Source organism: Salarias fasciatus, chromosome 23 (assembly GCF_902148845.1).
Source record: "Salarias fasciatus chromosome 23, fSalaFa1.1, whole genome shotgun sequence".
Lineage (NCBI taxonomy): Eukaryota > Metazoa > Chordata > Actinopteri > Blenniiformes > Blenniidae > Salarias > Salarias fasciatus.
The window spans coordinates 35,071,176-35,085,628 of NC_043766.1; the positions used below are offsets into that span (position 1 = coordinate 35,071,176).

Here is a 14,453-nt window from a genome sequence, read left to right on the forward strand (position 1 = left end):
ACCGTAGGGGCCGGGTGCAGTGTGGATTGGGTGGCAGCCAACGGCAGGGTGCCCGGCGACCCGATCCCCGGACACAGAGACTGGCTCTAGGGACATGGAATGTCACCTCGTTGGCGGGGAAGGAGCCCGAGCTTGTGAGGGAGGTTGAGAGGTACAGCTCAGCCGCCATGTGTTGGAGTTCACCCCAGTGAACGAGAGGGTTGCATCCCTGCGCCTTCGGGTCGGGGATAGGTGCCTCACTGTTGTCTCGGCTTACGGGCCGAACAGCAGTGCAGAGTACCCGGCCTTCTTGGAGTCCCTGGGAGGGGTGCTGGACAGTGCTCCGACTGGGGACTCCATTGTTCTACTGGGGGACCTCAACGCCCACGTGGGCAGCGACAGTGAGACCTGGAAGGGGGTGATTGGATCGCACGGCCTCCCCGATCTGAACCCGAGTGGTGTTCTGTTATTGGACTTCTGTGCTAGTCACAGTTTGTCCATAACGAACACCATGTTCGAGCACAGGGGTATCCATAAGTGCACTAGGCACCAGGACACCCTAGGTCGGAGGTCTATGATCGACTTTGTTGTCGTGTCATCTGACCTCCGGCCGCATGTCTTGGACACTCGGGTGAAGAGAGGGGCAGAGCTGTTGACCGATCACCACCTGGTGGTGAGTTGGATTCGCTGGCGGAGGAGGAAACCGGACAGACTTGGCAGACCCAAACGTGTTGTGAGGGTCTGCTGGGAACGTCTGGCGGAACCCTCTGTCAGCATGGCTTTCAACTCCCACCTCCAGGAGAGCTTCTCTCATGTCCCGAGGGAGGCTGGGGACATTGAGTCCGAGTGGACCATGTTCTCCACCTGCATTGTCGAAGCAGCTGCTCAGAGCTGTGGTCGTAAGGTCTCCAGTGCCTGTCGTGGCGGCAACCCCCGAACCCGGTGGTGGACACCGGAAGTAAGGGCTGCCGTCAAGCTGAAGAAGGAGTCCTATCGAGCCTTGCTGGCTCATGGGACTCCCGAAGCAGCTGACGGGTACCGGCAGGCCAAGCGAACTGCAGCCCGAGTGGTTGTGGAGGCAATAACTCGGGTCTGGGAGGAGTTCGGGGAGGCCATGGAGGAGGACTATCGGTCGGCCTCGAAGAAATTCTGGCAAACCGTCCGGCGCCTCAGGAGGGGAAAGCAGGTCTCCGCCAACACTGTTTACAGTGGAGGAGGAGCTGCTGACCTCAACTGGGGATCTTGTTGGACGGTGGAAGGAATACTTCAAGGACCTCCTCAATCCCGTCGCCACGTCTTCCGTGGAGGAAGCAGAGGCTGAGGTCTCAGAGGTGGACTCGTCCATCACCCAAGCTGAAGTCACTGAGGTGGTTGGCAAGCTCCTCGGTGGCAAGGCACCGAGGGTGGACGAGATTCGGCCTGAGTACCTTAAGTCTCTGGATGTGCAGGGACTGTCTTGGTTGACACGTCTCTGCAACATCGCGTGGCTGTCGGGGATGGTGCCTCTGGATTGGCAGACCGGGGTGGTGGTCCCCCTGTTTAAAAAGGGGGACCGGAGGGTGTGCTCCAACTATAGGGGCATTACACTCCTCAGCCTCCCCGGGAAAGTCTATTCCAGGGTACTGGAGAGGAGGATCCGACCGATAGTCGAACCTCGGATCCAGGAGGAACAATGCGGTTTTCGTCCTGGCCGTGGAACAGTGGACCAGCTCTATACCCTCCATAGGGTGCTCGAGGGTTCGTGGGAGTTTGCCCAACCAGTCCACATGTGTTTTGTGGATTTGGAGAAGGCATTCGACCGTGTCCCTCATGGTGTCTTGTGGGGGGTGCTCCGGGAATACGGAGTCCGGGGCCCCTTGCTAAGGGCCGTCCGGTCTTTGTATGACCGGAGTAGGAGTCTGGTCTGCATTGCCGGCAGTAAGTCGGACCTGTTCCCGGTGCATGTTGGACTCCGGCAGGGCTGCCCTTTGTCACCGGTTCTGTTCATAATCTTCATGGACAGAATTTCTAGGTGCAGCCAGGGGCCGGAGGGGGTCCGGTTTGGGAACCACAGGATTTCATCTCTGCTTTTTGCAGATGATGTTGTCCTGTTGGCTTTATCGAACCCGGACCTACAGCATGCACTGGGGCGGTTCGCAGCCGAGTGTGAAGTGGCAGGGATGAGGATCAGCACCTCCAAATCCGAGGCCATGGTCCTCGACTGGAGGAAGGTGGCTTGCCCCCTCCAGGTTGGTGGAGAGACCCTAGCCCAAGTGGAGGAGTTCAAGTATCTTGGGGTCTTGTTCACGAGTGGGGTACGGATGGAGCGTGAGATTGACAGGCGGATCGGTGCAGCGGCTGCAGTGATGCAGTCGTTGTATCGGTCCGTCGTGGTGAAGAAGGAGCTGAGCCGAAAGGCGAAGCTCTTGATTTACCGGTCAATCTACGTTCCCACCCTCACCTATGGTCATGAGCTTTGGGTCATGACCGAAAGGACAAGATCCCGGATACAAGCGGCCAAAATGAGCTTCCTCCGTAGGGTGGCTGGGCGCTCCCTAAGAGATAGGGTGAGGAGCTCAGTCACCAGGGAGGAGCTCGGAGTAGAGCCGCTACTCCTCCACATCGAGAGGAACCAGCTGAGGTGGCTCGGACATCTGTTTAGGATGCCTCCTGGACGCCTCCCTAGGGAGGTGTTCCGGGCATGTCCCACTGGGAGGAGACCCCGGGGAAGACCCAGGACACGCTGGAGAGACTATGTCTCTCGGCTGGCCTGGGAACGCCTTGGGATCCTCCCAGAGGAGCTGGAGGAAGTGTCTGGGGACAGGGAAGTCTGGGCATCCCTGCTGAGACTGCTGCCCCCGCGACCCGGCCCCAGATAAGCGGTAGAAAATGGATGGATGGATGGATGGATGGATGGATGCACTGATTTATGTAGGTTTAGTTCATGAAACTGGATTTATTCCTCCCAGCATCCTTTGTTCCATTTCGTTACCTGAAAAAAGCCTTGATATTTCCTATGTATGAATGTGGACACCACTGTATAAAAGTACGGTTTAAACAGCTTTTACGCTGTTTATAGAATGAAGTAGAACAATATCCTCACCCAGAAGGCTTTTCTGATCCGAACAGTGCTTCGGGAGAAATTTAGATCCAAAATCGAGCGGCAGACATCCGTATACGGCTAGCGGATGGGGCATCGGTAACGCCGCTCCTAAAATGGCTTTAATCATCCAAAAACTCATTAGTTTCACCAATATTTCATCACGGTCCGCTCACTCCACGACAGCCCAGTGACGCGAGATAAATGTTGTAGTGGTTTTGTTGACCTCTGAACTGAAAGCTTTGTTTACGGCTGCCGCGTGCACGCGCAGTACGGCTCTGGCCAGCCACTCTTCTCTTTGTCTCTGCGCTCGCCTTTCGATGAGCTCTTCATCTGTATACTCTGGCTTGACACTGTAAGGACACCCTTTACATTCAAAGTTCTCATCCACAACATCTTCATCCGACAGATATTCTTCCATTTTGCACTAAACTGGAAGAAGAAAGTTGTTGTGTATCCTCCAGTAGCCCCTGAAACAATGAGCCTGTCAAAGTAGCCTCACACAGTCTTTTCCAGCTGGTGAAGCTTCCTCTTCCAGGTCCTTGATGCCATGGGTTACCTCTTTATCAAGATGAGCATGAAGAAGTCTCACATCATCTGTAAAAGGCAAGAGCTTGGGAGCATTGAATTTGGCCTCCCTGAGGTCCCTCCAGTCATGACCTGACATGTACACGCCCCAGTGACTTTCATAAATTGTGGAAAATGCACGGTACGGGTCTGCTTCGGCATGATCCATGATCTGCAGTGCTTCAGCTCTCAAGTACTTTGCCACATTGTTCAATCCAATACCCAATTTACCCAATTCCCCCCGATTAATTTCACTCAAACCTTTTTTACTTGCACAGGGTAAAGTATGTTTCTGTCAAGGGGTAATATTAATAACGAAATACAAAATTTTCACGGAGGTCACCATCTTGTTTTTTACTGGGGAGCTGCCTTGATGATCAGCAAAAAACTTCATACTTTCTTCTCCCAGCATGGTGAAAACAACATCAGAAAGGTTTTAAAAGTCCTTCGGAGTGTCATGTCATGAACTAAAGCACATTACTAACCTGTTAAATACAGGAAAAGCAGAGTCATGAGGCCACAGCGGGGCGCCTTCATCAGGCTGTTCTCTGAGGAAAGGAAGCCTCCTGGTCCCACAAGCAGCGCTCACCTGGTTAGACACTCCCCCCTGGTGGTAGAATTTAGAAACTGCACCTTTCAGGGAGGTCCAAAACACACTGAAAATACATTCAGTGTGGCCTTTTTCACACAGAAGCACAAAATAAGGTTTTGTCTGAAGGTTGAATAAATAAAAATAAACTGAATGAAGTGTGGTGACAAATTTATAACAAATGACATGTCATCTGAGTGATTTTTATTTATTTACTGCTGGTGTTATGGCAATTTTATTTAATAAAGGGCTTCCGCCGGTGAGTTCGTTTTGGTATCTTTTATTATGCTGTACAGCAGGAGAAGTCACGCAGTCAACAGAGTAACAGAGTGAGTTCTGCCCTCGCAGGGGCGTGCAAGCCTCTAATAACTATCTGCTACGTTCACTCCCAGGGGCCTTGACTGCACCCAGCCGTAGCCTGGACACAGGAAGACTCCCACGAGTGCCGCAGCTGCTACGCTAAGATTATCAGGAAAAGTAAATTCTAGACAAAGCATTCATGGTTCCCCACACATCTGAGTGTGTGAGCTACGGTTGTTTACAAAAATACCTCTGCGAGCACTACAAGTGAGAAAAAGCATGCATACATGAGAAATTTCCATTACATTCCCCCCTTTTGATTAAATCAACCACGGTTTAATCAACTTCAACACATGGGAGATGCCAACAGACACCCCACATCAGTCAATCAACCCCAAATCATCAGCATCATCATCATCAGAATCATCAGAAAGGTAAGCGAACAAGGATGCAAACAGTTCAGTGGAATGAAGCAAAGTATAATGAGCCAAAGTAGCTGTGAACATGCGAGCAACCAGACAACGGACCAGGGGAATAATGCAGCAGGAGAAAACCCCCAGAATCGACAGGAAAATAGCAAGCATGCCAGCAACCTTAGTAAGCCAAGCTCGCCAGCTGCCCTCAGTCAGCCATCCCAGAAGTCCCATCCAGACAAGGGGACACCCGTTTCCTGAGAGCTCAATTCAGCAAGCAGAGAAGACAGCTGAGTGTCTACGTTAGTCATGTTCTCTGAGATGTCAGGAACCCAGGAGCAGTGCTGATCACCTATGAGAGGGCAAACCCCACTTTCTTTTCAAGAAGGAGGTCCAGGGCCACTCTGTTCAGCAGGCCCAGGACACACAGCCTTCTGCTCCTCCATGAGGAGGCCAAACCCATCAGTAACAAGACCAGTGAGGTTCTCATGCTGGTTATGAATGGTGCCATGCTAAGGGAAGACACCTCCTTAGAATGCTGCTGAAAAGGAGAGGGAAAGGGTAAGGGAAAGACTAAGACTAAGGGTAAGGGTTAGAGTGAGAAGCATTAGGATGTCGCAGCTCTGAGCCAGTGCTATTCCTGCCTGCATGCAGAAATGTGTAGAGAGAATCCTGGAGAGGAACAGGAACAAGGAATGGTAAAGTGTTAGCGGAGACAGCATAAGTCTTAAAAGCACAAACAGTACAGTTGGCATCATGTGACTCTGGAGCTACCGCAGGGGCAGCTCTCCACCACAGGCTGTCCTGGAGTCCTGTGAGGTCCACCATACCTCTGCAACGAAGCAGGGGGGCCACTTCGGTTTGGGCAGCAGCACCCTCAGGAGCAGGAACATCTTCACCGTTGCCTGGTGGAGGGTGGACTACCTCACACAGGAGCTGATCTCAGGGATTATTCTGCCCTGTGGCTGGGAGATCAGCTGCTGGAGTCAGGGTGGTGCTGGGAAAGGCTTACAGTGACTCGCCTGGCTCCAGGTAGCTCGCTTTGCTACCTTAAAGGCAGCATGAGTCCAGCAGGACCTGGACCTGGCCAACGCCTGGCCTTCCAGTGTTTCCTGCACCTGCAGAAGTCCTTCACCCGGATCCAGTCACCTGGGTTCAGCCAGCGAAGAGTGGAGAGGCCCTTCAGCCAGGAGGGGAAGGGCCCTGTGATGGTCTGTCTGATCTGAAACAGAGCAGCTCCACAAAGTCCACCATCAGGTGGTCACAGGGTACTCGGGTGGCGGTGAGCAGCATTCCCCACAGCGTTCTCCTCGCCTTGCCTTGTGAGCTGCCCACACCAAACACTCTATAGTGCTGTTCTGCCACCACTGAGAACTTCCCAGAAAACCACAATGATGTAACCTGGTGGGAATGATAAGGCCTGATGTACCATTCCCCCCTCAGAACCACCATGTACACCAAGAATATATCACATCAGAATGGGTTAGTTTGTTAATCGAAGCTCCGAGCGAGAAAAAAAACTGTCCTCATTCCCCAGAAAGCTGGTGAGAGTGTAAAGGAGGGGCTGAGCAGTCTGAAGAGACAGCTCAATGAAAACAACCTCAAACACAAGCTGCATGTTATCAGCATGTCCTTCAACGCCGTCCATTCCCCCGGCGTGAATCCCAAACAACCTGAGCCTGGCGGTCAAAACAGCGCATCGTGAAGCAAGCTGCTAATATAGAAGGAACATTATCATTTTACCAGAACTATCAGAACCATAACATCACAGTTTGTTCAATATCAGAAACAACGAAATGACAGGTCGAGACAGAAAAGTGAAGAAAGACTGCAGGGCCTGGGACGCTTCCAGTGCATCTGGAGTCCAGGAAACCTGCAAACATGCAGTCAGAGACCTAATGGGAGCAATAAAATCAAAATCATTTGGAATAAACTGTCGACAGCAGGAATACATTCCCAGGAAAGAGACAACCTGCTTCCTGGTGAGCAGATTTGGTGTGAAATCAGGTGTATCATATGGACCGTCCGTCTCAACTAAACACCTTCAGCAGTTATTCACGCCATAACACATCCAATACCTGTAACCACTGTCATCATCCAGGACGTGTTAATGTGACACTTGGCCTCAGTGTTACTCAGCAAGGTTTAGCTGAGCTTATTAAGCTACATAATCTATGTTCGGTCCACAAATATTCCAGCTAAAACAGATGGAGGTGGAAGTTCCATCTGTGTCAGTGGATCTTGAAACTGACATTTGATTGAGGGTTCTTGTAGCCAATCATAAACAAACCTTCACTTAAAGGTCTAATACATGATTTTCTCGAAAAGACGAAGCCCCAAGTCTGTTACTCACTTTTTGAACAACGCCATGCGCCAGACCATCCGCCCGGCTCTCCTGCTTCTCCCAGGAAACGCGGAAGTGTACGAGCGCGATCTCCGCTTCTCCGGCTGAAATCACTGTTTACAGTTTCTGCGATCCGCCTCGCTCATAAATAAAGCTTTTTTCCCGAAACAGTTACAGTTTCATTATGTCAGACTCGCCATCGGTAAGTACTAGCTCAGAAGCTCACCGGCTACATAAACACTCTGAATGCGCATGCGGAAAAGGGAGAAGCTGATTGGGCGCAAGCACGTAGAACCGCCTTACGAAAGCAGCTCGTCAGAATGATTGACAAAAGGACCCACCAATTATTTAGGTGATCCACCCGGAAATCAAAATCATGTATTATACCTTTAAATAAGTTCTCTTGTGTGTTTAGCATTGGTATATTTTCTCCATAATACGTACAGATAAACATAAAGTTCACAATATTAAAGCAAAACATCTTAAATAATTTCACTAAGACAATGAGCCTCACAGCCCGTGGTCAGAGCCACAGCGCTGTGGGGGGAGAAGTGACCCATAAGGGAGGCAGCCTGCTGCCTCTCCTTTCTCCCTTTATCAGGATTGATCAGTTCTGTTGACCCACTAATATTTCTCCCTTGAGAGTGACGAGACACAATCATCACCATTTGAAAGTTGATAAAATAACTTTGGGAATTCCAATTACCTCTCTTTTTCTCTGTCTGTGTGGTTTTGTAAGTGTCCGTGTGTGTGTGTGTGTGTTCATGCTCTGACCTCGGCGATCAGCCAGCAGTCAACATGTCGTCATCACGTCGGAAGTTTCCACATTCGTAATCAAAACCCCACCGCCTCCACAACCTCCTCAACCGCCAGCCGCCCCGCCTCCAGCCTCCGGAGCAGCTCCCTCCATTATTGTGTCCACTGCTTCCACAGCCACAACAGTTTCTCCTTCTCTCCTGCATTAAAAAAAAGTCTCAGCAGAAAGAGAAGAACAGAATCACCACATGTCCTCACAGGCTCAGGAAAAACCAATTTCTCCCTAAATCTGTGTCAATCTGAGTCCCTCTAGTTGTGTGTGTGTGTGTCTGTACTTCCCGCTGCTGTGAAGCTGCTCTCCTCAGGTCGGTGCGGTGCGGCTGGCAATGGAGGATCGGGATTGTGGATCGGAGCGATGGGGGTACCTGCAGGAATTTTCTAACAAAACAAACAAATGCTTCCCAGACAGAAAACAAAACAAAAACACATTAGTATATTATTTTGTACTAAACTGTCTGATCGGTGCGTCTTCAACCTCACATCATCAGCTCACTAGGCTGTGTGTGTGATGCTGTCTCTCAGGCCTCTGCAGTTGTTTCTTGTTCAGCTGTCCTCAGCTCCTCAGCTGATAAAGATGCAGCTACTGAATGAACTGTTTGTTTTACAGTTCGCTTTGGAGGGTCTGAAATAAAAAAAAACCCTCTCAAGATTAAATTAATAAGGTTTTACATTCTGATCCTAACAAAGTGAACTTTTGTTCCGTTTGTTCTTGAAAACACAATTTGCATACGTGGTTATTCGAGCATGCTCATTGGAACATGTACTTCAGCGGAGGTCTTACGATATGCTGAGAGAGATGGCGAATATTGGAGGGTTGGATCAGCAGTCGGCTGAAATCACGCGTTGTTGCACGAACCGTCCCAAATCATTCCATTGCCCATCGCGGGATTTGGCAAGGGAACTTTGGAAATATTTGTGAGAACCTGAAACATTAAACAAAGACATCTGGACAGTAGACAGACATACAGACGCTTGCCATTGAGTCCTGTTAAAAAAACGTTGATATAGTCAAATCACTGTCAAAGTCCTGGAAAAAAACATTGTTCATAGTCAACATCACGTCCTGTATGCACAGTGCATATAATATGCACTGGGGTTTGTCTGAAGTTTTAAATTTGCGGTTGATGTGAGCACCATCTCCAGTTTGATCATCGACTGTCTGTCAATCAGAGTCATCGGGCAAAGTTTAGACAATAAGAACATGTTGCATCTCAGTGGACATGGAAAGCTTTCTTCTATTACCAGGAGTCAGCATCCAATTCACCGTCCCAGAATCAACCAAGTCTATAAAAATAAACTAAAATAAAAATCCCACAGGTTTCCGTGTTATCTTGAGCGTGAGCATGGGAAACCTCAGATGTACATCAGTAATTGTGCATGAAATACGATTAATCAGTGTGTTGTTGTTTGTATTCTTTTGAAGTCCTGCTATTCTGTCTTGACCCTGTGCAAGCTGTGTATCAGTGCAAAGCGCTTCTTCATTGCGGTTAGCGGGTTGTGTGTTGTTTTGCGTACGTCACCCATGCCATCAGTGGTGATTTCATCTTCTCAGTCCGAATGTCCTCCGTCAGTCGGATGAGAATTCAGCGTGACCCAGTGTCCCCCCTTCTTGTGCTCCTCTGCCTGGTTCTCCACACCATCGTCCATGTCCACAGTTCTTATGTGGGCAGTCACGGACCCAGTGTCCAGTCTGTCCACCAGCCTCACCCTGGCGTCCGCGTCAGGGTGGTTCTTGTAGCTTGAGCCCTGAGGAGAGTTGCTTCGGAAGAACCATGAATGATGTTGAGCTGTTGGCTCGGTTTTTACTTCCATCATTCATCCAGGAGGTGGTGCTTTCCAGCGCCGATGTGTTGGGAGTGTCTGACAGACCAGACCACTCCTTCAGCAGGAAGCCGATGCAGAGGTGGAGTTCGACACGTCAGAGAGGGTGGGAGTAGAGTAGAGCAGAGGCCATGGTGGTTGGATGGATCTTTGAAGGGGAGGAGTCCAGTCACTTTCCTCACACATCCGACGTCCAGTACGAATCAACCTCGAAAGAGAGCAGATGGCACGGAGACACATGTATCTGTAGTAAAACCCTTTCATGTCCCTCATGATGTTTTCTCTCCCTGTTCTCTCCCTAAGCGGATGTCCCTCTGCTTTCTATCTCTGCTTCCAGCTTCACTCATCCAAAGTGACTTCTCAATCTTCTTTTTATCCCTGGTTTTCCTGTTTCCCAGTGAACATTTTAGCAGAACCAGTCACTGTCTCATGCTCAAACTTCCCCCCTTTGGGGAACCCAAACCATTCACTCAATTCTCTCACACGTCCCACACACTCGGGCCCATACTTTCCTGACATGTCATTACATATTGGGGTGTCTGGAGGACTCTTCTCTTTAACAGATCTGTTACCCATTTTCAATTGGACGTCTCCAACGGCCTTTTCGCCTCTACGGTCCCAGCCCAGACCCGAGGGTGCAAAAGTGCTAAAAAACCCTCTCCAATCTCTCTCCCACTCCAAACACTAAACACTCTGGGAGGATTGAAGTTTTATGCTGTGTATTATAGTGACCGGCACTACATCAGTCACTCGCCCTCCAACCAGTCCAATATGGAAAGAACTCACCGGGTGCTTGTAGGAGTTTCCCCGAAAAGGAGGGAAACCAGTTCGTGGATCCTAGCGGTGGTCCGGACGGTAGGCTCAGACCCGGTCCCCATAGAGTCCGTCAATGGCGGCGGGGCTGCAGCAATTTGTCCGCAGGATGGCCAATCACCAGGTCTCTGTCCTCCGCCGGATTCCACTCGTAGGATCCTGTTCGTGACGCCAACTGTTATGGCAATTTTATTTAATAAAGGGCTTCCGCCGGTGAGTTCGTTTTGGTATCTTTTATTATGCTGTACAGCAGGAGAAGTCACGCAGTCAACAGAGTAACAGAGTGAGTTCTGCCCTCGCAGGGGCGTGCAAGCCTCTAATAACTATCTGCTACGTTCACTCCCAGGGGCCTTGACTGCACCCAGCCGTAGCCTGGACACAGGAAGACTCCCACGAGTGCCGCAGCTGCTACGCTAAGATTATCAGGAAAAGTAAATTCTAGACAAAGCATTCATGGTTCCCCACACATCTGAGTGTGTGAGCTACGGTTGTTTACAAAAATACCTCTGCGAGCACTACAAGTGAGAAAAAGCATGCATACATGAGAAATTTCCATTACACTGGTTATAAAGGGATAAACCAAAGTGGGTTACAAAGCAGACATTCAACAGACAATACATTAAACACAAAGCTGGAACTCTTCATTAAACTTTTCATCAAATGAATAAGTGTTTCACAGTAGAAAAAGACGAAGCAGTAAAACCCTGACAGCCACTCTCCTCATCCATAATTCTTTCTTTCCATTTTATTTCTCCAGAATCAGTATTTCACTGCAAACTGTCACATTTTTAATGGGCTAAAATAAGATCTAAATGTATAAAATCATCCTGGATCATAAAAACCTCAGGTCTGTTGTTTGTAACAAAGCAGATCAGGTGAAAATGTGCTGTAAATTCAGTCAGTTGTGACTTTTTAGAGAGTAAAGACTTCTTTCCTCAGTGGCAGTCATTGAAGGCCCATCCAAGATGGCCGCCACACCATTCACTGAGGAGTCTGCTTCAACATGTCTATGGTCTATGACAGAGAGCAAATCTGCTGGCCAAACAAAAACTATCCATGTGGCTGAACCATGCAAACTGTACAGTTTACACACACACACACACACACACACACACACACACACACACACACACACACACACACACACACACACACACACACACACGCGCGCACACACCGTCAACAACATCAACATTCATCTGTCATGAATACTAGCATGCTCTCTGAACTGATACAAACTCACTGAATTGTCAGTGTCCCTCACTGGAGATAAGCTCCGCCCACACTCATTTCCTGCAGAGACCCGATAGCTATCCAAATGGGATCCCTGACTACAATAATAAACACATCAAACTCAAAACCAACAGGGAATTTGTAAAAACATCAATGATACAAAATTTATTTTCAGCTCGAATGGCTGATTTTTTTGTAACTAGTTTTAGTTGAACCAATTTTACTCATTTCAAAGTAAAGCAAAAAAAAAAAAAAATAGAGAACTTCTCTTAAATCAAGCCTTTCTATCTTGATGAAATATAATATTTACGTGAATTTATCTTAAATCAAGTAAAATGAGACATTTTCACTCAAGCTTAAAAAACTTCAGATTCTCTCTAGCCATATGTCAATGCTTTTAAATAAATGCTGTAAACACTTTCTTAATTGCTACTTTGTAGTTAGTAATTGAATAAACCCCTTACAAAGTATTTGTTTATGGTTAGCTATCTCAAATATAAGGTGTTTGGACAATCAGCTAAGCCTAATTCAACTAATTCAACATTTCTTAAGAATACTTATAAGATGGTTATATTTTCACTGTAACTCATTTGTAGATGCATATGATGTATTTAGATAACAGTTGACCAACTCACTTTTAAAAGTAAATTTATAACTACTTATTAACCCATTAAAAAATTTACATAATTACTTATAAAGCCTGCATTAGTGGTTAGTAAAGTATTTCAAGAGACTTTATCTAAAGTGATGGTGAAATTTCCATTGTAACTCATTTGTAGATGGATCTCATATAGTTTACCATAACAGTAAAATATTTATTTTTAATATCATACTCTATAAATGCCTAACAACCTTAAAATAGTAGTTTTAAAGCATCGACTAATCGTTTATAAAGTATTTCCAGAGAGTTTTTCTAAAGTGATGGCATATTATACATTCTAACTTATCTATTAATGTAAATGATACATTCAATGCCTGTTGTTCTGTGTTGTGTCATACATAAACTCCAGGAGACAGGTTTCTTATTCAAAACTCCTTTATCTGTGAATGTGGATAAAGCACACACGAGCTGCTGCACACGAACTTCTCCTCAGCACGTCTCCTCTTGCCTGGTAAACCAGCCCCGCCCACTCCTCATCCGTTTGGATTTTGGAGCAGGTCTCAGTCTGGGTAGGAGCCCACAGAAGGGGATTTCACGCAGTCCTGAAACGGCCGAGCCAATCAGCGTTGCCGCTTTTTGTTTTCAAATTTTTTTGGCGAATTCCGGTGGCTAAACCAGAAGTGACGCTATGGCTGCGCGTATCGGAGATTACGGACTTGAACTTTAACCATCATCTGAAAGCTGCAATAAGTAAAGTTAGAGCCAAAATACCAAGAATTACAACAATCAAGCAAGAGCAAGAGTCTGCGCCTGATGAGTTTCTCACAGGAAAAGACGTTTTCGAGTGTCTTTGCGTGTAAGGAAGCTAGAGCTAATGAGCTAATGCTAACCCTTAGAGAAGCGAACACATTTTGATGACGTATTTGTTTTGAAGCGCTGATTGGTTGAAGTGCCTGTCAGTCAAAGGAGTAACCGACGCCCCCTGCACGGAGTTTCAATGGGCTCCTATCCAGACTGAGCTTAACTCCAAATCCAAATGTGGAAGAGGAGTGAGCGGTTCTGGTTTACGAGGCTACGTCTCCTCTCACTAATAGATTAAAAAAAAGAGCAAGCACGTTATGGGAAGCTAACGCTAACTAGCGCTAGTTTAGCAGTGGGCTTTCAATCCACAACGTGATTTGAGACTGCATTTTATAGATTAAACCTTAAAAACACTGAATCGCGATGGGTTTAACATGGAACAGAACTACTCCAAAATGCCCAACGGGACACTTCAAATGCAGCTAATAACTGTAAAGGGGCTGTATCATGCAAAATTCACGTTCTGTATGTTTTAACCTTGTTATATAGTTATGTACTCATTAAAAACACCCCACAGCGTTTTTTTTCTGCTCAGATTTTTATTGTTTCGTTTAATTATGTCTCAAAGCCAGACAGCAGCGACACCGCGGCCCGGTCTCCTCCCCACGGCGGGACGGTCCCACCGAGACACACACCCAGCACTGGACCCGGTGCCGAGCAGGAGCAGATCTTTAGCTGATCTTTCATTCCATGATCTTCTGGGCGGGGCCCCGACAGATCGGTTGGACATCAATTTGTAATTGGACTGTTTGGTACTGATGTGAGCTGAGATAATGACGAGGGACGTTTGAGACACTATTGTGAGTGCTGGTATCTCCAGAACATGTTGGTATGTTTACATTACAGCAGAACATCTTCTATGCTTGCTTCACTTGTCTCAGGGACAAATGTCACAACAGCCTGATTGTGCAGTCAATACAGCTGTTCCTTTACTTCACCCTGGCAGTCGTGGTAATAAGAGTAAAAACCCAACAACCCCCCCTTTGACATGATTTCATCATATCACTAAAAAAACAAGAGTGTGTGTTTGTATGAGT

At 47.7% G+C, this 14,453-nt stretch overlaps 2 protein-coding genes across 3 annotated transcripts in view; both read right to left on the reverse strand.

Moving 5' to 3' along the window:
• The window catches only part of LOC115382236 (stonustoxin subunit alpha-like), an 829,400-nt gene that overhangs the window by 74,507 nt on the left and 740,440 nt on the right, over positions 1–14,453 (reverse strand). The window lies entirely within an intron of this gene.
• The window catches only part of LOC115382186 (NACHT, LRR and PYD domains-containing protein 3-like), a 63,260-nt gene that overhangs the window by 32,992 nt on the left and 15,815 nt on the right, over positions 1–14,453 (reverse strand). The window lies entirely within an intron of this gene.